General features: G+C 38.3%; 1 long non-coding RNA gene and 1 other non-coding gene across 3 annotated transcripts; one reads left to right on the forward strand and one right to left on the reverse strand.

Moving 5' to 3' along the window:
• The first annotated feature begins 5,857 nt into the window (after window positions 1-5,857).
• Window positions 5,858-5,963, forward strand: LOC128284513 (small nucleolar RNA R71). The gene has a single exon (XR_008274938.1). It is a non-coding gene; the product is annotated as a small nucleolar RNA R71 (small nucleolar RNA).
• A 1,401-nt stretch (window positions 5,964-7,364) lies between these two features.
• Window positions 7,365-24,106, reverse strand: LOC128284211 (uncharacterized). 2 transcript variants are annotated; one of them, XR_008274581.1, is made up of 2 exons: window positions 23,736-24,106; window positions 7,365-7,948 (listed from the first exon to the last, which is right to left on the reverse strand). It is a non-coding gene; the product is annotated as an uncharacterized LOC128284211 (long non-coding RNA). The 2 variants fall into 2 exon arrangements; XR_008274582.1 differs by lacking the exon at window positions 7,365-7,948 and adding an exon at window positions 20,659-22,721.
• Window positions 24,107-25,149: the final 1,043 nt, after the last annotated feature.

Consider the following 25,149-nt stretch of genomic DNA (forward strand, 5'->3'; position numbering starts at 1 on the left):
ACATCTTGGTCTATTCAGGAAATGAGACCGAACATGCTGAACACTTGAGGTTAGTGTTGCAAATTTTACAGGATAAGCAATTATATGCTAAGTTCAGCAAGTGTGAGTTCTGGTTAAGAGGTTAGCTTCTTGGGGCATGTGGTATCTGCATCGGTATTCGAGTCGACCGAACAAAATTTCAGCCATACTTAACGGAAGCCTCCGAGAAATACTACCGAGGTTCGGAGCTTTTTGGGGCTTGCCGGTTATTACCGACGATTTGTAAAAGGTTTCTCAACGATAGCCACGCCAATGATGAAGCTACTCCAAAAGGATGTTAAGTTCGAATGGACGGAGAAATGTCGAAAAGTTTCGATCAACTAAAACTTATTTGATGAAGCCCCAATTCTAGTGCAACCCGAATCTGGCAAAGAGTTTGTCATCTATAGTGACGCCTCCCTACTTGGGTTAGGTTGCGTATTGATGCAAGAAGGTCGAGTTGTGGCCTATCGTCGAGGCAATTAAAGCCACATGAGAAAAATTATCCGACCCATGATCTCGAATTGGTCGCCATCGTATTCGCCTTAAAGATATGGCGACATTACTTAGTTGGTGAGAAGTGCTATGTGTATTCGGATCACAAAAGTCTCAAATATTTGATGACTCAAAGAGACTTAAATCTGCGACAAAGACGTTGGCTCGAGTTGTTAAAAGATTATGAGCTCGTCATTGACTATCACCCGGGAAAGGCTAATGTGGTTGCGGACGCCTTAAGCCGAAAATCGCCGCGCTTTCTGACGATGAATGTACACTGTCTATTCTACCCGACAATGTGTTAGTAGCTGAATTAAAGGCCAAACCATTGTTGACTCATCAAATTCATGAAGCTCAGAAAGTTGACGATGAGTTGGTCGCAAAACGGGCTGAGTGTATTCCGAACAAGGAATCGGAGTTTCAAATAGATGATGACGATTGTTTGAGGTTCAGAATTCGTCTGTGTGTTCCAAAGAATTCGGAACTTATTTCGATAATTCTGAACGAAGCCCATTGTAGCCGAATGGCAATCCACCCGGGGAGTACGAAGATGTACAACGATTTGAAACGTCGATTTTGGTGGCATGGTATGAAACGAGACATCTCGACTTTGTTTGAGATGTTTAATATGTCAACAAGTGAAAGCGGAACATCAAGTGCCTTCGGATTACTTGACCGATTACGATACCCGAGTGGAAATGGGATCGAGTCACAATAGACTTTGTATCCGGACTGCCATTGTCAGCAAGTAAGAAGGATGCGATTTGGGTCGTTGTAGATAGATTGACTAAGTCGGCTCACTTTGTCCCCGTCGTCGCACGGATTTTTCAATGGACAAACTAGCCGAATTGTACGTTTCTCAGATTGTGAGATTACACGGGGTGCCTATTTCCATCGTGTCGGATAGAGATCCGAGATTTACCTCGCGATTTTGGAAGAAGTTGCAAGAAGCTTTGGGTACCAAGTTGCATTTCAGCACCGCCTTTCACCCCCAAACCGATGGTCAATCCGAGCGGATAATTCAAATACCTGAGGATATGTTGAGATGTTGCATCCTCGAGTTTAGTGGTTCATGGGAACAGTATTTGCCTTTGATTGAATTCGCTTACAACAATAGTTTTCAATCAAGTATTAAGATGGCACCTTACGAGGCTTTGTACGGTCGTAAATGCCGTACACCATTGTTTTGGACTGAGCTCGGTGAAAGCAAAATTTTCGGGGTGGATTTGATTAGAGATGCTGAACAGAAAGTGAAAGTAATCCGTGAGAGTCTGAAGATAGCCTCTGATCGTCAGAAGTCGTACGCGGATCTGAAACGTAAAGACATTGAGTATCAGGTGGGAGATAAAGTGTTTCTCAAGGTTTCGCCTTGGAAAAAGATACTCAGATTCGGCCGTAAGGGCAAGTTGAGCCCGAGGTTTATTGGGCCATATGAGATATCCGAGCGAGTCGGTCCAGTTGCGTATCGTTTGATTTTACCCCCTGAACTTGAAAAGATTCACGACGTCTTTCATGTTTCAATGCTTCGGCGCTATAGATCTGATCCATCGCATGTAATTAGTCCATCAGAGGTTGAAATTCAACCCGATATGAGTTATGAAGAAGAACCGATTCGTATCCTAGCTCGTGAAGTGAAGGAGTTGCGAAACAAAAGGGTTCCGTTAGTAAAAGTGTTATGGCTCAAACACGGGATGGAAGAAGCTACTTGGGAACCCGAGAACTCTATGAAAGAGCGATACCCAAATCTATTTACGGTAAGATTTTCGGGGCGAAAATTTCTTAAGTGGGGAGAGTTGTGACAGCCTTAAAACGACGCTAGTCGGAATGTGGTTTCGGGACCACAAAACCGAGGCATAAAAATAATTTAATATTTATTTTATTACCTATAATATGTGTTAACTCATGTGTGACATTTTTGATGTTTTGATTTAGAGTTATAAATGTGAATTTCACTAGAAAGGACCTAGTAGAAAACTTTGGAAGTATGATGGGGGAATGTGTAATGACTAATTAAAACATGCATGCAAAACAATGGCCTTGCATGTCAAATATCCCTCTTTTTATAAGAGGTGGCTGGCCATGACAATGAGGGATGGGAAAAACATGTCATAGACATGTTTTGTTGGTGCATTAGGGAGAAAAGAAATAAACAAATAAGCATGGGTAATAAAGAATGAAAAAAAATGTGTGTGAGTAAACCCCCCCTATTGCCGTGTATTGAAGAAAAGAAAAGAAAAAAAAAATTGATCATCCTTTCATTCTCTCTTGACCGAAAATCCTAAGGAAGAAGAGGGAATTTTTGCTTCATGTTTGGTTTGGAAGAGGATTAGGAAGGGTTTGGCTATACTTGCATCAAGATTAAGGTATGTTTGATGTTGTGCCATGAGATTCATGCATGTTTTGGTTGCTAACTTGATGTTCTTGTTAGCCCATGGTTCAAACCTTTGTTATATCATGGGGATGGTATTTGGCCAAGGTGGATTTTGTGTTAATGCCATTGCATGTTAAATATGAAGCTTACTAATGATATATGAGATGGTGGATTGATGGCTCTTGGACTTTCTTTTTAGTATTTTTGGGTAAGACATCAAGTTCTTTGCTTAATCATGACCAAAATTATGGTGTTGTGATGTATTCGGTCATGGTATATCCATAAGTATGATTCATGCATGTTGCATGGTAGGTAAGATTTGAGCTTTGGATATGTGTTTATATTTGGATATAAACAACTTGAGATTCGGCCCTTGCACCTACATGAATATATGTTTGCACATGATGAATTGGTATGACATCTATATACTATTTCAAGGTGTATATTTGCTTGTGATGATGTTTCGGTTATGTAGTAAATGAGAGATGTATATTGAGCTACAATATGTAATGCGTTAGTTAGTAAAATGTATGCTGTTTTTTTTGTGTGTGGTATTATGTAAAATTGGCCTCAACATAGACATGCATATTCGCCAAATGAAGTAGATTGGTGTGCATGTATTCGGTTAGAGGCAACCGTATTGAAGCCTTATCTTGGCTTAGATAATTGACTAAATGGGTAATAAGTGAGAATGGTTGCCGAATACACATACATACATATGCATGTGTAATTGAATTATGAATGTTTAGAAAGATGGTTAAACTAGTTGATTTATTGATTAAGCTCAAGGAGTTAAAGAAGGAGAATCAAGCAAGGGAAAAACGAAGGTCATCGAGTAGCCGACTTGGACTGTTTTACCCAACACAAGGTAAGTCATTAAGCACATATGTTTGATATTGCTTAAATGATTGTAAAATCTATGCAATTGTGTTTAATGGGATGATAAATATATATAAATGAAAATGTATGTGTATGGAGTGATGACATTTGTTGAATGTAAAAGAAATAGTGAAATGTGTAGAAAGTTTGCTTTGACCGAGAGTGTCTTGAACAATACGTGTGTACGGTGACTAGATTGGCACTAAGTGTGCATGCTGGAAATATATGGCACTAAGTGTGCATGCTGGAAATATACGGCACTAGGTGTGAGAGCTCGAAGGGTATGGCACTATGTGTGCGGGCTTAAATCGCATGGCACTAAGTGTGCGAAATCGAGTATTAAGCACTGTGTGTGCGTACTCTATATATATATATATATATATATCTCCGATCGAACAATTATATGGAGGGTGTGTCTCCATCGAGTTGAGTATGGACAGCGGATCGGGTAAGTACCTTGAGCTCATGACGAATAGGAAATACGTTCATGCTCGGGGTTGAGCTTGGTAAGCTTTAGATCTATGTGATGATTGCAATTGTATGATTGTGGTGTGAATGAGTTGGTGTGTAAAGTGCCTCAAATATCTTATTGTATAGAATATGAATTGTGGATGTATGACTTGGTATGAGATTGAACCGAAACGTCCAAGGAATTATGGTATAGTTTCGATATGGATGAGTACCTAGCCTCGTTTATTGTTTCATGTTGTGATAACTTTATCAATGGATGGTTGTTGAATGCTTATGACTTACTGAGTTATAAACTCACTCGGTGTTTTCTTGTCACCCATTTTAGGTCTCTTGGACTCGTATTGTTGCGTGCTCGGAACCGTCGTTGAAGTCATCACACCGGCTGGAAATCTTTTGGTATTGTCTTCGTAGTTGAGCTAGGAGAACATTTGGCATGTATAGGCTATTTTGTTTTTGTTGAATTGTGGGTTGTAAACTTTAAGCCATGCGAAAATGGCCTATGTGGTCGGTTGAGTGTGATTCTAAAACCTATAGTTACTGAGCCTTAGTAGCCTAAATTTTGATGAGGTGGCCATAGTTTGTATTATGTATGATGTAATAGTTGGCCATAGAAGGTTTATGAAATAGTCATTGTTTGCTTTGGTAACAGATGCTGCCAGCAGCAGTGAGGTGAGATGGAAAAATCACTAAAAATAGTAGAAGTAGAATTAAATAGTGAATAAATTATGAAATTGAACCTTGATGAATCTATTTTCATATGGACGAAACGAAATGACCATATGAGCAGTATACTGAGAGATATTAAAGTTCTCGTGAGACAGGGCCAGAACGGTTTCTGGATCCCCTGTCTCGACTTTGAAAATTTACCATAAATTATCCAGAAGGAATTAGAAGTCGTGCCTTATATGTCCAGATTCCCTTTTGAGTTTAGTTTCATTAGGAACAAACGGTATGAGCATTGAAGCTCTGTACAAGAAGATATCCAGGTCGTAATGCGCGAAGGTCAGTGTAGTTGACCCCTGTAGCATGGGTGACTTTAACTAATAAACTGTACTAATTGACTCTACCAAAAATTCTAGAAAAAAATTTTTAGATGGTATTATGAGTCTAGTTTCAGGGAAAATTTACAGAACTGATTTTCGAATTCTGTAACTCGAGATATGATTTTTAAGGTGACAGTGACGCAGTTAGCTAGCCTGCCTGGAACAGAAATCAAATATTTCAAAGAGAGAAATAAGGGAAGTAAGCCCGGTAACACCACGTGTTCAAATCCGGTGATGGTCACGGGTTTGGGGTGTTACACATGCCCCTCCTCCATTCATCTCGCACCTCATTACTGGATGTACCTGAGTAGAACCAAGTAAACCATCAATCTTTTTATTTAGAAGTTCTACCTAGTTTGACAGCATGGTAATCGACTCGACGTTATAAGCGCCCACTGTTTTAGTTGGCTTAGTCCTCATGACTTGCCACTGATATTTATTCAATGACATCTCTTCAATAAATTCGTAAGCCTCTTCAGGTGTTTTGTTATTAATGGTTCCTTCGGCTACTGCATCAATCATTTGTCTTGTCGAGGGGTTCGCACCATTGTAGAATGTTTGAACTTGCAACCATAAAGGTAATCCATGGTGAGGACACCTTTGTAGTAAGTCATTGTATCTCTCCCATGCGTTGTAAAGAGTTTCTAAGTCCATCTGCACAAACGAAGAGATATCATTACGTAATTTGGCTGCTTTAGCCGGCGGGAAATATTTTAATAAAAATTTTTTGGTCATTTGTTCCCAAGTAGTATTTGACCCTCGTGGTAACAAGTTCAACCACTGTTTAGCTTTGTTTCTCAATGAAAAAGGGAATAACTGAAGATGGATGGCATCATCAGAAACACCATTAATTTTAAATGTATCGCAAAATTCCAGGAAATTTTCCAAGTGAGTGTTTGGATCCTCATCCTACAAACCATCAAACTGAACAAATTACTGTATCATTTGAATAGTGTTAGGTTTTAGTTGAAAGTTATTCGTAGCAATAGCAGGCCTAACTATACTTAACTCAGTTCCTGTTAAAGTAGGTTTAGCATAATCATACATACTACGAGGAACAGGATTCGGATTTGCTAGTTCAGTGGGTGTCGCAGGAGGTAGCTGATTATCTTGATTTTCAGCCATCTCCTCTGTCGTAGTTGAGATATCGTCCTCTTTCTCTTCGTTTGTGTATCTTAGGCTTCGCCTTATTTCTCTCTGATTTCTACGAGCTGTGCGATCGATTTCTTCGTCAAACAGTAGTAGTCTTGACGGGTTTCTTCTAGTCATAAACTGTAAAAACCTGCCAAGAGAAAGAAAAAGTAAATTAGTAAATAATAATAATAATAAAATTAAATTAATCTTGAAAGAAAAATAAATGGCTAAAGTAATAAAAATTGAGTGTTCCTAATATTTTAGTTCCCCGGCAACGGCGCCAAAAACTTGATCGCGTGATTTCGTGATAGGATTTAAATATTTATAATTAATCGTTCTTGAAACTAACTATTATCGCAATGTAGGCAAGTGTACCTATCGAACAGTAGCATAGTTTTAGCAAGACCGGATTGTCGAACCCAAAGGAACTAAAAGTACTAGTAATGACTGTCTTTTTATTATCTAGCCTAAGAATAAGGAGGTTTTGTCTTAACTAACTAATTATCTAAACTAAAAACTCACAGAGAATAGAATTGGGGAATTACTTTTGGGAAAATCGATTGAATTAAGATAATACCTAAGGAAAAATCCACCTAGACTTCACTTGTTATTCTGACTCCGAATCGGACGATTTATTCATTTAACTTGTTCCGTAGAGATCCCTAAGTTATGTTAATATCCCTACTCAAGACTAATAACGTCTAATCCCTAGGTTGAATAATTGAGACCTTTCTCTAATTAACACCCTAGGGTTGCATTAACTCGATCTATGGATCCCCTTATTAGGTTTCACCCTAATTCGGCAAAATCTTGTCACCCTATCTCTAGGCACGCAATCAACTATGCTTAATTATGATAAATGTACTTTTATACAGGGTCTATTCCTCCTCTAAATAAGAGCTTATCTTGAATCAGTATCCTGGGATATCAAAACAAGAATTAAGAACACATAATTAAGAACAAGTTAAATATTTATCATACAATTCAGAAAATAATAACAAGATTCGTCTTATGTTTCATTCCCCTTAGGTATTTAGGGGATCTAGTTCAAAACTAAAAAGGAAAACATCTCAGAAAAATAATGAATACAAAACATAAAGAAAACCCAAAACTCCTGAAGGGAAATTGAGGGGAGATCTTCAGTCTTGATGATGAATCTGGCTTCTGAGATAGATCAATCGACTTCCTTCGAGTAATTCCTTCCTTCCTCCTTGTGCTCCCCTTATTCTTCTCTTCTCGGGTGTATTTATAGGCTTTGGAATTCCTAGACGCCCTCAAAATTGGCCTTTTTTGAATTTGACTCAACTTGGGCTCGGTAAGGACACGCCCGTGTGCGATTACTTCAGGCCGTGTTTGAGCCTGTTAGAATGGCACGGGCATGTGTTATACCCGTGTGAGTCGTGCTTTGATTCTACCAAATTGACACGGCCGTGTGGTCTGCCCATATGAGGAAGTCCAGGCTATGTTGATTTTGTACGTTGGCCCATTTTCTCTGTGTTTGGCCCGTTTCTCATTCCTTTCGCTCTTCTATGCTCACCTAAGTATAAAACATGAAATTAAGGCATTAGGAGCATCGAATTCACTAATTCTAAGGAAAATTCATCCATAAAATGCGTTAAGCATAGGGTAAAAATATGTATAAATTACGGTTTATCACATACTCAATATCTCACACACCAAGTGTTATTCTCAACATTTCGTACACTAAGTGTCACATATATATATAGCCGAAGCTATCTCAAATCGCACACCAAGTGTCACATTTAGCCGAAGCTATTTCAAACCGCACACTAAGTGTCATTCTTAGCCGATATGTCGTTCAACATAACAAGAGTCACGTATATACAATTTATACGATTTCAAAGCATTAAAAACATAAATTTAATAATACTTATTACATACGAACTTACCTCGTTAGTTGTAACAACGAATTAGGTCGACTAATCTGATACTTTGTTTTCCCCGTTCTAGATCTGAATCTCATTTTTTTCTCAATCTATATAATAACAAAATTTATTTATTTAATCAAAATTTCATTCAATTTAACACAGTTTACACCTTTTGAAAAATTTACACTTTTTGAAAAAATTACATTTTTCCCTATTATTTCACTTTTTTGCAATTTAGTCCCTAGATTCGTAAAACAAAACACATTCAAATTTATCGCAACCCAAGTCTAGCCGAATATTTATCATGCTTATAACAGCCCTCAATTTTCATTTATTCGTAGTTTTAACCATAAAATTTCATAATTTCACAAATTAGTCGTAATTTACATTTTTACTCAAAATCACTTCGTAAAATATGTAAAACTATCTTCTAACTTCCATATTTCATCATCAATCATTAAAAAGCATGAATATTCATCAATGGCATCTCACAAAATCATGAAAAATTTTGAAATTAAAGGCACGGGCTAGCTAGTACTCAAAGCAACAATCACAAAAACGTAAAAATCATCAAAAATTAAGTCAAAACACTTACCAAATTAATCATGCAAGTGCCAAACCCCTAAGCACCAAAAATGGATTTCTTCTTTCTCAATATTCGGCCAAATTCAAATAAAATGGACAAAATCCATTTTTAATTTTATTTAATACATCATTTATTAACCATTTACCAAATACCATATTTAGCCTTAATATTAAAACATTAAAACACATAATGGTTGTCCATCTGTGACAGCCCAAAATTGACCCTAGTCGGGATGTGGTTTCGGGACCACAAAATCGAGGCATAAAAATAATTTAAAATTTATTTTGATGCCTATGATATGTGTTAATTTGTGTGTGACATTTTTGATGTTTCGATTTAGTGTTATAAATGTGAATTTCACTAGAAAGGACTTAGTAGTGAACTTTGAAAGTATGAAGGGAAATGTGTGATGACTAATTAAAGCATGCATGCAAAACAATGGACTTGCATGTCAAATTCCCTTTTATAGGTGGTGGCGGCCATGACAAAGAATATGGGCTAAACATGTCATGAAACATGTTTTGTTGGGCATTAGGGAGAAATAATAAACAAATAAGCATGGGTAAGAAAAGAATGAAAAAAAATGTGTGTGTGAGTGTGGTATCTCCCCATTGCCGTGAGTTGTAAAGGAAGAAAGAAAAAATTTGTTCATCCTTTCTTTGAGCCAAAACTAAGGGGAAGAAGAGATTTTGCTTCATTTTATTTGTTTAGAAGAGATCTAGAAGGAGATTTGGCTAAACTTGCACCAAGATTAAGGTATGTATGAGGTTGTGTCATGAGATTCATGCATGTTTTAGTTGCCAACTTGATGTTCATGTTAGCCATGGTTCAAATCCTTGTTATGCCATGGAAGTGGTATTTGGTCAAAGTTGATATTGTGATAAAGCCATTGCATGCTAAGTGTGAAGCTTGATAATGATGCATGCAATGATGGATTGTCTACTCTTGAAATTTCTTTGTAGCCATCTTGAGTAAGACTTTGAGTTTTCTTTTGTTTAACCATGATTGAAGTTGAAAGGGCATGATTGTGATGTATTCGCCATGATGCATTCATGAGCATGGTTCATGCTTCTTGCATGTTAGTTAAAAATTTGTGTTTTGGATGGCTATGGACACCTTGAATTTCGACCTTGCACCTATATGTGTATATATGATTGCACATGATATTTTGATTATGAAGAAGTGATGAATATGTTTGTTTAAAGAAGAAAATGTTGAAGAATGTTTGTGAAATTTCAAGTACATTCGGCCTAGTATACCTATGATGTGGAAATCTTGGAATTTATTGTTGATTTGGTGCAAGTATGACTAAGTATAATCGGCCATATGAGTGCTTGATGATGTATTATAAGTATGGAGCCACAATATGTAAAGCATTAACTAGTAAAATGCATGCTGTTTTTGTGTGGTGTTAAGTGTATAATTGGCCTCAAATTGGACATGTATGTTCGGCCTTAAGTAGCCGATTGATGGCCTTAGCTTTTCCTTGATGCTTGAATGGATTGTATTGAATTGCTTGATGTAGTATAAAATGTGCATGACCATTGTGTACTCAAGCTAAAGGGTGGCCATATGACCACTTAAACTCCTTGTCATATTCGCCATAAGCTAGCATAATGAGGTATTAATAAATTAAATTTGTTTGAATTAGCTCAAGAGCTTAGAGGGCCACAATTGGACAAGGGGAAGGAAAAAGTGATCGAATAGCCGTAAAAGCCGTTCGACAACATCCGAGGTAAGTCCTCAAGAAGTGACCCTACTTGAATTATGTGAAATGAAATATGGATGTGTATTGATTATTGATGTATGTGTGCATGAGCAATTGAATGATATCCGGGCTAAGTCCCGAAGACGTTATTGCTGAAATTATATCCGGTTAAGACCAAGGCAATTGTGCTAAGCGGCTACATCCGGCTAAGACCAAGGCATTCGTATGAGTCGTTCTATCCGGCTAAGACCAAGGCATTCGTGCACGTGGTTATATCCGGTTGTATTCCGAAGAAGCTTGGGCTGGAGGTGAGTGTTGGTTGCTGTAATGAATTCAATTAGTACGCTCGAAAGGCCCAAAGAATAAGGTATGTTTATATGTGCATTGGAAAGTCGACATGTTTGAGCAACATTCGCTCAATAGACTAACGAAATTCAGCTATTGAATTGGTTGATACCTTGTGAAAGTATATAATGATGAAGTGAGAAGTAAGAATGATTTTGTGAATGTGTATTAATGAAATGATGCATTTGGCTATGTGAATGTATTGCTTTAATTAAAGCTGATTTTATTCCTTGAGACTTACTAAGCATAAAAATGCTTACCCCGTTGCTTTGGCTCTCTGTCTTATAGATTTTACTCGATAGCAATCGGATTCGGGATCATTAAAGTCGAAGTCATCCACACTATCAAAGCCCTTTTTGGTACTCCTTTAGTTGAGTTTTGGATATGGCATGTATAGGACTACTCTCGGTTGTTTTAAGTACTTGTGATGTATATGTGCGCCATGCGAAAATGGTTCGTAAAAGTGGAGTATGGAATTTGACCATATGTGGTTTGTAATTATATTTGGTTTCATGATGTGATTATGGTTTGGAATGAGAGAGTTGGTCACATGATCAGCCATTGGAATGGCTAAATATGATCATATGTTGGACCTAAGTATGACTAGACTATAGTTGGTCCATGGGAACTACAATATAGGTAAAGCCTACCTTAAAAACAGATGCTGCCAGCTGCAGTGACGTGGATGTGGAAAATCACCAAAATTTGTAGGAATGGTTTTAATTAGTGAATAAATTATGAAATCGAACCTTGATGAGTCTATTTTCATATGAAAGTAACGAAACGATCATATGAACAGTATACCGAGAGATATTAAAGTTCTCGTGAGACAGGGCTAGAACGGTTTCTGGGTCCCCTGTCGTGAATTTGAAAATTTACCATAAATTATCCAGAATGAATTAGAAGTCATGAATTATATGTGCAGATTCCTTTTTGAGTCTAGTTTCATTAGAAACAAACGGTATCAGTATTTAAACCCTGTACAGAGAGATATTCAAGTTGTAACGTGCAAAGGTCAGTGTAGTCGACCCCTGTAACATGGGTGACTTTAACTAATAAACTGTACCAATTGGCCTGACCAAAAATTCTAGAAATAAATCCATGGATGGATATATGAGTCTAAATTCAGGGAAAATTTACGGAATCAGTTTCCGAGTTGTGAAACTTGAGATATGCTTTTTAAGGCGACAGCGATGCAGTTTTCCAGCTTGCCTGAAATGTCAAATTGGTCGGTGCCATAAGTGGTTTTGGCTTGTTAACCCTCGTGTCCCACACCGCAACGGTCTCGGGTTCGGGTGTTACAATTTTATTGGTATCAGAGCTACGGTTTAGTCGATTCTAGGACTACCGTGATGTGTTTGGGGTCTAGCTATACATGCCATTAAATGATGAATCGATAGTGTGGTGACTTCTGACAATTTGACTTTGTGTTTGTTTATAGCAATGGATCCCGATCCCAACCGAGTGATAGCTGATGATGTCGAGAGTGTGGCGCCTGCTCCCGTGCAAGGGACAGCCATGGACTCTCAACCTATGGCCAGCAATCCAAATGATGAGGGTAGGCAAGCCTTTTATAGTGTGATGAATGAATGGTTTAACCAATACATTCGAACTAACACTACTGTTCCACAACCTCCATTCCCGACAAATGCAACCCCAAGACCTACAATACCTCCGAGAATCGACCAAATAAGGTCAAGTAAGCCCCAATCGATAGGATTCAAAACATGGGGCCACTGAATTTAAAGCTACGGATGATGATGATGCCGAGCGAGCTGAATTTTGGTTGGACAACACTATCCGGTGCTCGATGAGCTATCTTGTACACCGATGAGTGCTTAAAGTGTACCATCTCCTTGCTACGTGAGTCCGCCTACTATTGGTGGAGTACTCGACTTCGTGGTGCCTAGAGAGCAAGTGACTTGGGAATTCTTTCAAACCGAGTTCAAAAAGTATATCACCGAGATTCATCGACCAAAAGCGAAGGGAATTTCTTGATCTTAAGCAAGGTTCTATGTCGATTCTGATCTACGAACGAAAATTTGTGAGGCTTAGCCAGATGCGCGAGAATGCATTTCGTCCGGCTATTATGTGTAAACGCCGAGGATGGGCTGAATGATGATATAAGGATGTTCGTTGGCATTCTCGAGATACGAGAGTTCGTAGTACTTGTTGAGCGAGCTTGTAAAGTCAAGAGCTTAGAAAGGAGAAACAAAAAGCGATATGGGAACCGGAGAATTTCGAAGAGGTCCTCGGAAAGTCTCTTCAACAAGCATCGAAGAGATTTCGAGATGATGTGAGCCGGTCTAAAGGCGCTACGGGCTTTTCTAGACGAGGACGCGATCGACCCCCTGTGACCACACGAGTCACTTCGATCGCCAGTGGTGGAAATGATCGTCGAGAGAGGGCAGAGTGTCTGCATTGTGGCAAATGGCATTCGGGAGTGTTGGTTCCGTGATCGCTCCTGCTATAAGTGCGGATCGGCCGACCACTTTATGAAGGATTGCCCGAGGATGCTTGAACAAAATGTAAGTCAAAGTGGAAACCCGGTGCTACCATCGCCGAGGTAGGCCACCTAGAAATGTGGGCAATGTTAGTGGCGGTCGAGAGGATCTAGAGATGCTACCATCGATCCGAGGCTCGGGCTCTGCTAGGACTTATGCCATACGCCGCACGCGAGGATGCTGCCTCTCCGGATGTCATTACCGGTACTTTCACTCTTTTCAATACTAATGTGATTGCTTTGATTGACCCCGGTTCTACTCATTCTTATATATGTGAAACCTTAGCATCCAAGAAGACTTTGCCTATTGAGTCTCTCGAGTTTGTAATTCGGTGTCAAACCCTTGGGTCATTACGTGCTTGTCAACAAAGTGTGCAAGAAAAGTCCCCTAGTGTTCCGAGGTTCTTGTTTTCCGCGGACTTGATGCTTTTTCCGCTCGATGAATTCGACATTATTCTTGGTTTGGATTGGTTGACCATGCACGATGCGGTTGTAAATTGCAAAAGCAAGACTATCGATTTGAGGTGCGTGAATAATGAGATAATTCGGGTTGAGTCTACGGACTTAAAGGGTTGCCACCGTAATATCGCAATGTTGGCCCGGAAATATATAAGAAAAGGGTGCGCGTACCTTGCGTATGTGCTCGATGACAAGGAATCGGAAAAGAAACCCGAATCTGTGCCGTGGTTTGTGAATACCCGATGTTTTCCTCGAAGAATTGCGGGTTTACCACCTGTTCGGAAATAGAATTTGGCATCGAATTGGTACCGGTACCACTCCAATTTCGATAGCTCCGTATCGTATGGCACCAACGGAATTAAAGGAGTTGAAAGCTCGATTGCAAGAATTGGTGGATAAAGGTTTTGCTCGCCGAGTTGTTCGCCTTTGGGTGCGCCGGTGTTGTTTGTGAAAAGAAGGATGGAACCATGAGGTCGTGCATCGACTATCGTCGACTTAATAAAGCGACGATAAAGAACAAATACCGCTACCACGTATCGATGACTTGTTCGATCAACTGAAGGAGCCTCGGTGTTCTCGAAAATAGATTTGAGATCGGGCTATTATCAATTACGAATCCGAGATTCGGACGTACCCAAGACCGCCTTGAGCGAGATATGGTCACTATGAGTTCCTAGTGATGCCGCTTGGGCTTACTAATGCCCTGCAGATTTATGGATTTAATGAATCGGATGTTCGCACCATATTTGGATCGATTCGTAGTCGTGTTCATTGATGACATCTTGGTCTATTCAAGAAATGAGACCGAACATGCTGAACACCGAGGTTAGTGCCGCAAATTTTACGGGATAAGCAATTATATGCTAAGTTCAAGAAGTGTGAGTTCGGTTAAGAGAGGTTAGCTTCTTGGGTTATGTGGTATCTCGCATCGGTATTCGAGTCGACCAATAAAATTTCAGCCATACTTAATTGGAAGCCTCAGAAATATTAATGAGGTTCGAGCTTTTGGGGCTTGCTTGTTATTACCGACGATTTGTAAAGGTTTCTCAACGATAGCCACGCCGATGACGGTTACTCCAAAAGGATGTTAAGTTCGAATGGACGGAGAAATGTCGAAAAGTTTCGATCAACTAAAACTTATTTGATGAAGCCCCAATTCTAGTGCAACCCGAATCCGCAAAAGAGTTTGTCATCTATAGTGACGCCTCCCTACTTGGGTTAGGTTGTGTATTGATGCAAGAAGGTCGAGTTGTGGCCTGTGCGTCGAGGCAATTAAAGCCACACGAGAAAAATTATCCGACCCATGATCTCGAATTAGTCGCCACCGTGTTCGCCTTTAAAGATTTGGCGACATTACTTATTTGGTGAGAAGTGCCATGTGTACTCGGATCACAAAAGTCTCAAATATTTGATGACCCAAAGAGACTTAAATCTGCGACAAAGACGTTGGCTCGAATCTGTTAAAGGATTATGAGTGGTCATTGACTATCACCGGAAAGGCGAATGTGGTTGCGGATGCCTTGAGTCAGAATCGTTATTCACTCTACGAGCGATGAATGTGCACTTGTCTGCTCGATCCGACAAGGTGTTAGTGGCTGAATTGAAAGCCAAACCATTATTGACACATCAAATTCGAGAAGCTCGAAAAGTCGACGACGAGTTGGCTACAAACGGGCCGAGTGTGTTCAACAAGGACTCGGAGTTTCAAATAGATGATGACGATTGTTTGAGGTTCGAATTCGTCTATGTGTTCCAAAGAATTGAACTCATTTCGATAATTCGAACGAAGCCCATTGTAGCCGAATGGCAATCCACCCGGGAGTACGAAGATGTACAACGATTTGAAACGCCGGTTTGGTGGCATGGTATGAAACGAGACATCTCCGACTTTGTTTCGAGATGTTTAATATGTCAACAAGTGAAAGCGGAACATCAAGTGCCTTGAGATTACTTCACCGATTACGATACCCGAGTGGAAATGGGATCGAGTCACAATGGACTTTGTATCCGGACCGCCATTGTCGCAAGTAAGAAGGATGCGATTTGGGTCGTTGTAGATAGATTGACTAAGTCGGCTCACTTTGTCCCCGTGACGCACGGATTTTTCAATGGACAAACTAGCCAATTGTACGTTTTCAGATTGTGAGATTGCACGGGTGCCTATTTCCATCGTGTCGGATAGAGATCCGAGATTTACCTCGCGATTTTGGAAAAAGTTGCAAGAAGCTTTGGGTACCAAGTTGCATTTCAAAGACCGCTTTTCACCCCAAACCGATGGTCAATCCGAGCGGATAATTCGGATACTTGAGGATATGTTAAGATGTTGCGTCCTCGAGTTTAGTGGTTCATGGGAACGGTATTTGCCGTTGATTGAATTCGCTTACAACAACAACTTTTCAATCAAGTATTAAGATGGCACCCTACGAGGCTTTGTACGGTCGTAAATGCCGTACACCATTGTTTTGGACCGAGCTCGGTGAAGGTAAGATTTTCGGTGGATTTAATTAGAGATGCTTGAATGAAAGTGAAAGTAATCCGTGAAAGTCGAAGATAGCCTCCGATCGTCGAAGTCGTGCGCGGATCTAAAGCGTAAGGATATCGAGTATCGTGGGTGATAAAGTGTTTCTCAAGGTATCGCCTTGGAAAAAGATACTCGATTCGTACCGTAAGGGCAAGTTGAGCCCGAGGTTCATTGGGCCATATGAGATATCCGAGCGAAGTCGGTCCAGTGGCATATCATCTGATTTTGCCCCCTGAACTCGAAAAGATTCACGATGTCTTTCATGTTTCGATGCTTCGACGCTATAGATCTGATCCATCGCACGTGATTAGTCCATCAGAGGTTGAAATTCAAGCCAATATGAGTTATGAGGAAGAACCGATTCGTATCCTATCACGTGAAGTGAAAGAGTTGCGAAACAAGCGGGTTCCGCTAGTGAAAGTGTTATGGCTCAAACACGGGATAGAAGAAGCTACTTGGGAAACCGAGAACTCTATGAAAGAGCGATACCCAACCCTATTTATCGGTAAGATTTTCGAGGACGAAAATTTCTTAAGTGGGGAGAGTTGTGACACCCAAAATTGACCCTAGTCGGGATGTGGTTTCGGGACCATTAAAACCGAGGCATAAAAATAATTTAAAATTTATTTTGATGCCTATGATATGTGTTAATTTGTGTGTGACATTTTGATGTTTCGATTTAGTGTTATAAATGTGAATTTCACTAGAAAGGACTTAGTAGTGAACTTTGAAAGTATGAAGGGAAATGTGTGATGACTAATTAAAGCATGCATGCAAAACAATGGACTTGCATGTCAAATTCCCTTTTATAGGTGGTGGCGGCCATGACAAAGAATATGGGCTAAACATGTCATGAAACATGTTTTGTTGGGCATTAGGGAGAAATAATAAACAAATAAGCATGGGTAAGAAAAGAATGAAAAAAAATGTGTGTGTGAGTGTGGTATCTCCCCATTGCCGTGAGTTGTAAAGGAAGAAAGAAAAAATTTGTTCATCCTTTCTTTGAGCCAAAACTAAGGGGGAAGAAGAGATTTTTGCTTCATTTTATTTGTTTAGAAGAGATCTAGAAGGAGATTTGGCTAAACTTGCACCAAGATTAAGGTATGTATGAGGTTGTGTCATGAGATTCATGCATGTTTTAGTTGCCAACTTGATGTTCATGTTAGCCATGGTTCAAATCCTTGTTATGCCATGGAAGTGGTATTTGGTCAAAGTTGATATTGTGATAAAGCCATTGCATGCTAAGTGTGAAGCTTGATAATGATGCATGCAATGATGGATTGTCTACTCTTGAAATTTCTTTGTAGCCATCTTGAGTAAGACTTTGAGTTTTCTTTTGTTTAACCATGATTGAAGTTGAAAGGGCATGATTGTGATGTATTCGGCCATGATGCATTCATGAGCATGGTTCATGCTTCTTGCATGTTAGTTAAAAAATTTGTGTTTTGGATGGCTATGGACACCTTGAATTTCAGCCTTGCACCTATATGTGTATATATGATTGCACATGATATTTTGATTATGAAGAAGTGATGAATATGTTTGTTTAAAGAAGAAAATGTTGAAGAATGTGTGAAATTTCAAGTACATTCGCCTAGTATACCTATGATGTGGAAATCTTGGAATTTATTGTTGATTTGGTGCAAGTATGACTAAGTATAATCGGCCATATGAGTGCTTGATGATGTATTATAAGTATGGAGCCACAATATGTAAAGCATTAACTAGTAAAATGCATGCTGTTTTTGTGTGGTGTTAAGTGTATAATTGGCCTCAAATTGGACATGTATGTTCGGCCTTAAGTAGCCGATTGATGGCCTTAGCTTTTCCTTGATGCTTGAATGGATTGTATTGAATTGCTTGATGTAGTATAAAATGTGCATGACCATTGTGTACTCAAGCTAAAGGGTGGCCATATGACCATTTAAACTCCTTGTCATATTCGCCATAAGCTAGCATAATGAGGTATTAATAAATTAAATTTGTTTGAATTAGCTCAAGAGCTTAGAGGGCCACAATTGGACAAGGGAAGGAAAAAGTGATCGAATAGCCGTAAAAGCCGCTCGACAACATCCGAGGTAAGTCCTCAAGAAGTGACCCTACTTGAATTATGTGAAATGAAATATGGATGTGTATTGATTATTGATTTATGTGTGTATGAGTATTTGAATGATACCCGGCTAAGTCCCGGCGATTATGCTAGTGATTATATTTGTGTTTGAGCCTTAGTAACGAAAATGAAATATGAATGTCTAATGATTATTGATGTATGTGTGCATGAGCAATTGAATGATATCCGGCTAAGTCCCAAGACGTTATTGTGGAAATTATATCCGGTTAAGACCAAGGCAATTGTGCTAAGCGGCTACATCCGGCTAAGACCAAGGCATTCGTGCGAGTCGTTCTATCCGGGCTAAGACCCGAAGGCATTCGTGCACGTGGTTATATCCGGTTGTATTCCGAAGAAGCTTGGGCTGGAGGTGAGTGTTGGTTGCTGTAATGAATTCAATTAGTACGCTCGAAAGGCCCAAAGAATAAGGTATGTTTATATGTGCATTGGAAAGTCGACATGTTTGAGCAACATTCGCTCAATAGACTAACGAAATTCAGCTATTGAATTGGTTGATACCTTGTGAAAGTATATAATGATGAAGTGAGAAGTAAGAATGATTTTGTGAATGTGTATTAATGAAATGATGCATTTGGCTATGTGAATGTATTGCTTTAATTAAAGCTGATTTTATTCCTTGAGACTTACTAAGCATAAAAATGCTTACCCGCTGCTTTGGCTCTCTGTCTTATAGATTTTGCTCGATAGCAATCGGATTCGGGATCATTAAAGTCAAGTCATCCACACTATCAAAGCCCTTTTGGTACTCCTTTAGTTGAGTTTTGGATATGGCATGTATAGGACTACTCTCGGTTGTTTTAAGTACTTGTGATGTATATGTAAAAGGCCATGCGAAAATGGTTCGTAAAAGTGGAGTATGGAATTTGACCATATGTGGTTTGTAATTATATTTGGTTTCATGATGTGATTATGGTTTGGAATGAGAGAGTTGGTCACATGATCAGCCATTGGAATGGCTAAATATGATCATATGTTGGACCTAAGTATGACTAGACTATAGTTGGTCCATGGGAACTACAATATAGGTAAAGCCTACCTTAAAAACAGATGCTGCCAGCTGCAGTGACGTGGATGTGGAAAATCACCAAAATTTGTAGGAATGGTTTTAATTAGTGAATAAATTATGAAATCGAACCTTGACGAGTCTATTTTCATATGAAAGTAACGAAACGATCATATGAACAGTATACCGAGAGATATTAAAGTTCTCGTGAGACAGGGCTAGAACGGTTTCTGGGTCCCCTGTCGTAACTTTGAAAATTTACCATAAATTATCCAGAATGAATTAGAAGTCATGCATTATATGTGCAGATTCCTTTTTGAGTCTAGTTTCATTAGAAACAAACGGCATTAGTATTTAAACCCTGTACAGAGAGATATTCAAGTTGTAACGTGCAAAGGTCAGTGTAGTCGACCCCTGTAACATGGGTGACTTTAACTAATAAACTGTACCAATTGGCCTGACCAAAAATTCTAGAAATAAATCCATGGATGGATATATGAGTCTAAATTCAGGTAAAATTTACGGAATCAGTTTCCGAGTTGTGAAACTCGAGATATGCTTTTTAAGGCGACAGCGATGCAGTTTTCCAGCTTGCCTGGAAATGTCAAATTGGTCGGTGCCATAAGTGGTTTTGGCTTGTTAACCCCTCGTGTCCGACACTGGCAACGGTCTCGGGTTCGGGGTGTTACACCATCATTGTCCACTCATGTTGCTAATGGACTATTTACCATTCAAGGCCACTATATTATAAATCCAAGGCTATATAACTCCTTTAACTAATAGAATGCAACTTTTACATTTTACGCGATTTAGTCCTTTTTGTCGAATTAAGCATTTAAACAGTAAATTTTTTTACGAAACTTTCACGTAATTAATCTATCATCTATAAAACTTATTAAAATAATAAAATAAATATTTTGAATTTAGATTTTTGGTCCCAAAACCACTGTTCCAATTTGACCCCAAAACGGGTTGTTACATTAAGAATGATATAGTAGAAAACTGAAGTTATACACAGCATTATTAGATCCACCTATGTTTATGCAAACCCAATCTGTAACATCATTCATTCTAATAAATACCATTCTACGCAATCGTAATATTTGTTAATGTCCAACTTCAAAGCCAATATCATTTGCTCTCCATCCGTTTTTGTTTAAATGTATGCAAGACTTCATAGGACAAAAGCACATTGTCAGTGATTAACCTCCTAAGAACGAATGCACGTTGTGCCTTATCAATACAGAGATCGAGAATCTTTCGAAGTCAATTTACAATTGTCTTAGCAATTATTTTATACAACACTTTAAAAATACTTGAAGGTCGAAAGTTAGTGATATTTGTAGGGCACACCACCTTCGGAATGAGCATTATATAAGTGTTGTTCAGCCTCACCAAAGATTTACCATTGTTGAGGATTTCTAGACAGAACACACCCACATTCTTGCTGATAATATGTCAGAATTTCTGGTAGAACAACGTTGGGAAACCATTTGCTCCCGAAGCCTTCGTCTGACCCATCACCTTCATGGCTGCCACTAATTCCTCTTCCCATATTTGTCCGTCAACATATTATTCATATCATCAATCATGTATCTCTCCACTCTGGACAAAATATGATCAACATTACCTACTCCGTGTAGAAAAAAGACCCAAGAAATACTCTTTCGCAATACGATCCATCTCATTAAAGTCCAAGGCCAAACTACCATCCTTCTACTATAAACCACATATTTTCTTAGTACGTCATCTCTGAGAAGCAAAGTTATGAAAAAAAGGAAGTAATCCTATCTCCCAACTTCAACTAGTGTGCCATCGCCCGTTATTCCCAATACCTCTCCTCCTTCTACATATTAATAAGCAAGTGAACATCATTAATTCTATTAGCATTGCCTTGGATCTTTCTTGGCCCTCTAAGTACTCGAGTCTTCTCAAAAAGTTCTTCTCGACTGTTGACCTTTTCTATTTAATAAACCCCGCCCAGTGTTGCAGTCCATCGTTAAGTTTAAAAAGTTTATTCGAAATGTCTCATGTACTTGAATCCTACAAATGCTTGATTTTCGCCTCACAAGAATCTTCCAAGAACCACCAGGATTCAAAGTGAAACTGTTCAATTTTCTTTCTGTATCCCTTTGATCCGTTTGTAATAGCAAAGGGAAATAGTCAAAGAAAAAATGAGATAGATGTCGTACGGAGAAATTCAGGAAAATATGCATCCAATACGAAGAGGTGACTCCATGATCAAGATGTTCCCGAATGTTCATCTCAGGCAAATTTCTCCTCTCCCATGTGAACACATATTGCTTTTTGAAAGAATACAAGTTGTCATTAAAATCACCACAAACTAATCAAGGCAAAACATGCGAAGTCCCAAAGGTTTTCAATAAGTTCCATTTGTTAGATTTCTCTTAAGGATTAGGATCCCCATAAAAACCAGTAAAGTACTCCAAACCCTTATACATATCGACATCAATCTGATTTACTGAGAAACTTAGTAGTTGAACCAACTCATCATCATTCCATCTTAAATATAATCCACCTTGCAAACCATTTGTTGTAACATCAATACCATTCTAATATCCACACCGTTTCTGAACCATTTCCATTCGTCGAGAAGCTTTTCCTCCATAAAGAAGACGAGTTGGCGATGATAGACTTTCAACATGTGATGAAGTCTGCAAATTGCTCGTGGGTTCCCCTAACTAAGGACATTCCAACATGGAATCTTCATGTTGTCCGGTTGACTTGCCTACAAGCATCCGCCAATATTTGTTGAATTGGAGCTTCAACACGCTCATCATTGATCTCTAGCAAATCTATACCCACAAAAATAATGGAGCCCATAGTATCAAAATAAGGCCTCTTCTTCCAATCTAGAGTCACAAGTAGGGAATCTTCATCATCATGATCCATATTCAACATATCTGCCCCAATCGTGTTGCCTTTTTTGAAAAGGTCAATTCTGTTAACGAACCTTATAAATTGATCCCGAGAATGATATTGATATTATGCCATGATGTCATCCTCTATCTCCCTCATAAAGTATAACCCAAAACCAACTCATTCCCTCCATCCCGTAGCCAAATGTTGTTTGTCGTAGCAACCTAGAGCAATTCCAACCCTTCCCCCTAGTTAAGACGTAGAGGACAGAAAGGGTCTCTATGTCTTAAACAACCACATAGAAAACAGAATAGAGTCAGTTGTTCATATTTGAAGGTAACATAGAAAATTAGCAATGGGGAAAGCATTATTCGCTTACGTTGCTTCAAAGGTTTATGAATATCAATGAGCACCCTAATTCGTAAGAAACTATTCAACCCTCTGGGAAGTTGTTTTGAATCGTACTCTAAAAAAGTACCAATAAAGTTTCCAAATTGTTGAGCCACTAATTCTAAAAAGAACCCTAGATGCAAGTCATGCACTTAGAACCAAAATGTAGAAAACACCAATGGAACAGTCACAGGACCATCTTCCTCTCGCAGCCAATGAAAAACTAGTTATATGGCCATTAAAAGTCCACAGGGCATCGCTAATCACACAATCCACATCAACCTTATGGAAAAATTTGTAAAGAAACCACTTTGCCCCCAATTCTGAAATTTCCACTCCCCCCAAGGGTGCCACCAGGGATTTAAATAGCGGCCCGCAATCGGAATAGCGGCCGTTATATTGCGGTAGCGGCACCGTCCGAAACCGCTATTGTCGAAAATGGTGGTGTGAAACCGTTTCACACCGATAGCGGCAGATCGCGGCCGTAATTTAACGGGTAACGGTAGATTGCGGTAATAACGGGCCGCTATTCCCGTTATTTCCCGTTATAATAAAAAAAATTCATCTATCAACATTCAAGTATTCAACAGAAACATAAACAGTCAACACTCAACACAATAAAACAAAAAGCCAAAAGGGAATATATTCCCCTGCAAAATCAGAGTTTTCAAAAACAAAAAAGTAAAAAGAAAGTTGAAATGTTGAATACTTGAATCTGAAAAGCAAACAACACTACAACAGTACGACACAGCAGCATATTTCTCAATCTCATATTTCGGCAAACAAGAACAAGTGAACAACACAGCACGACAGGGACAGCAATAGATGAAAGTGCCAAGGACTTGGATCTGAAAAGCAAACCCTGCCCTAATTGCACATTCAAAGATTGATAGTTTTTAAGTAAGTTACCTGAAATTTTGTCTTGGTTCTTGCTTTGCTTGGCTTCTTGCTTGCATGTCTTGAATCTGCACTTCTGCAGTGCATATGTTCTTTAGATAGAGACTTTAGGGATGAACCGATGAAGGGATTAGGGAGAATTGAGAAGGCACACAACACAACAGCCAACAACATATTCCAAGAATTTCAGAGGAGAGGATGATAGAGTTTCTAAAACTCTTCAATTTTTCTTCTAAATTTTGTGTGTTTAGTCACTAAACTGTTTAGGGATTTAACTTTGATTTGAAGAAATAAGAAGTGAAGAAGTAAAAGAACTGAAGAAAAGAGGTGTTTTGTCTTTTGGGGGTTATAAATTGGGTGTTTGTCGTTCCTTTTTTTAATTAAAATTGAAAAATATTTAATAATGGTAAAACTATTCTTACTTATTTGAATAAAATTAAAAAAAAGAAAGTAAAACAAAGTTAACTTATGTATAAAAAATTAATTCTGATCTTATTGTATTAAAAAGTATTAGTCAATTATTAATTTTAAATTTAAAGTAAAAACATTATTTTCAATTTGTTTACTTGTTTTAATATTAAAACTAATTTCTTCTTTCACTCCAAAAATAATAATTTCTTCAGCATTTTATATTTTAATTTTTAAATATATTTTTAATTTATTACAAATAAAAAATTATTAAAAGGTACATTCAAATCGAATCAAATACATAGATAGCAAAAGCTAAAAATGGTGGCAGCTACTATTGTCACTGTTATATATCTATTTTGTTATAATGTAAAAACAACTCCCTTAATAATCATGTAATAAAAAATAATATTATAATAAATCTAAATCTAAAAAAAAAGAGACAAAATTTTTAAGTAAGAAAGAAAAATTAAACTTCAAATATAGAAAGACTGAAAGAGTATAGATGATAACCAAAAATTTTTTTGTGAATCAATATTATATAAAACATGACATATTTTACATTGCAATTTTATCAACTATAACTTGGGTTGAGGATAAAAAAAATGTTTGCTTCCTTTCTTTTAAAACGACATAAGAAAAATGAAAGGAAGAAGAAATGCAATTAAGAAAAGAAAGAAAACATGAGACAGTGAAAGTAAAAGGTTGGTGGTTGGTGCCTTGGTGGTATGGATGCCATATCCGATAGGTTAGTCCGAATAATGGTGCCATTGTCTCCAAGCGAAACTTGCATTAAACAATAATTCCAAATATTATTCTGGAACCAAAAACTTTGGAACCAAGTAATAATGGGTTATGGTGTATTGTTGTTTTAAAAAATAAATAAATTATGTATGGATTATGCAATAAATTTAAATTTTCCATGTTAATGATGTTTACTATTTTTTTGTATTATATTGTTGATAATATAAGTAATGAGTTGCTTATATTTCCAAATATAATTTTATGTTTCTTATAT

Source organism: Gossypium arboreum, chromosome 11, assembly GCF_025698485.1.
Source record: "Gossypium arboreum isolate Shixiya-1 chromosome 11, ASM2569848v2, whole genome shotgun sequence".
NCBI lineage: Eukaryota > Viridiplantae > Streptophyta > Magnoliopsida > Malvales > Malvaceae > Gossypium > Gossypium arboreum.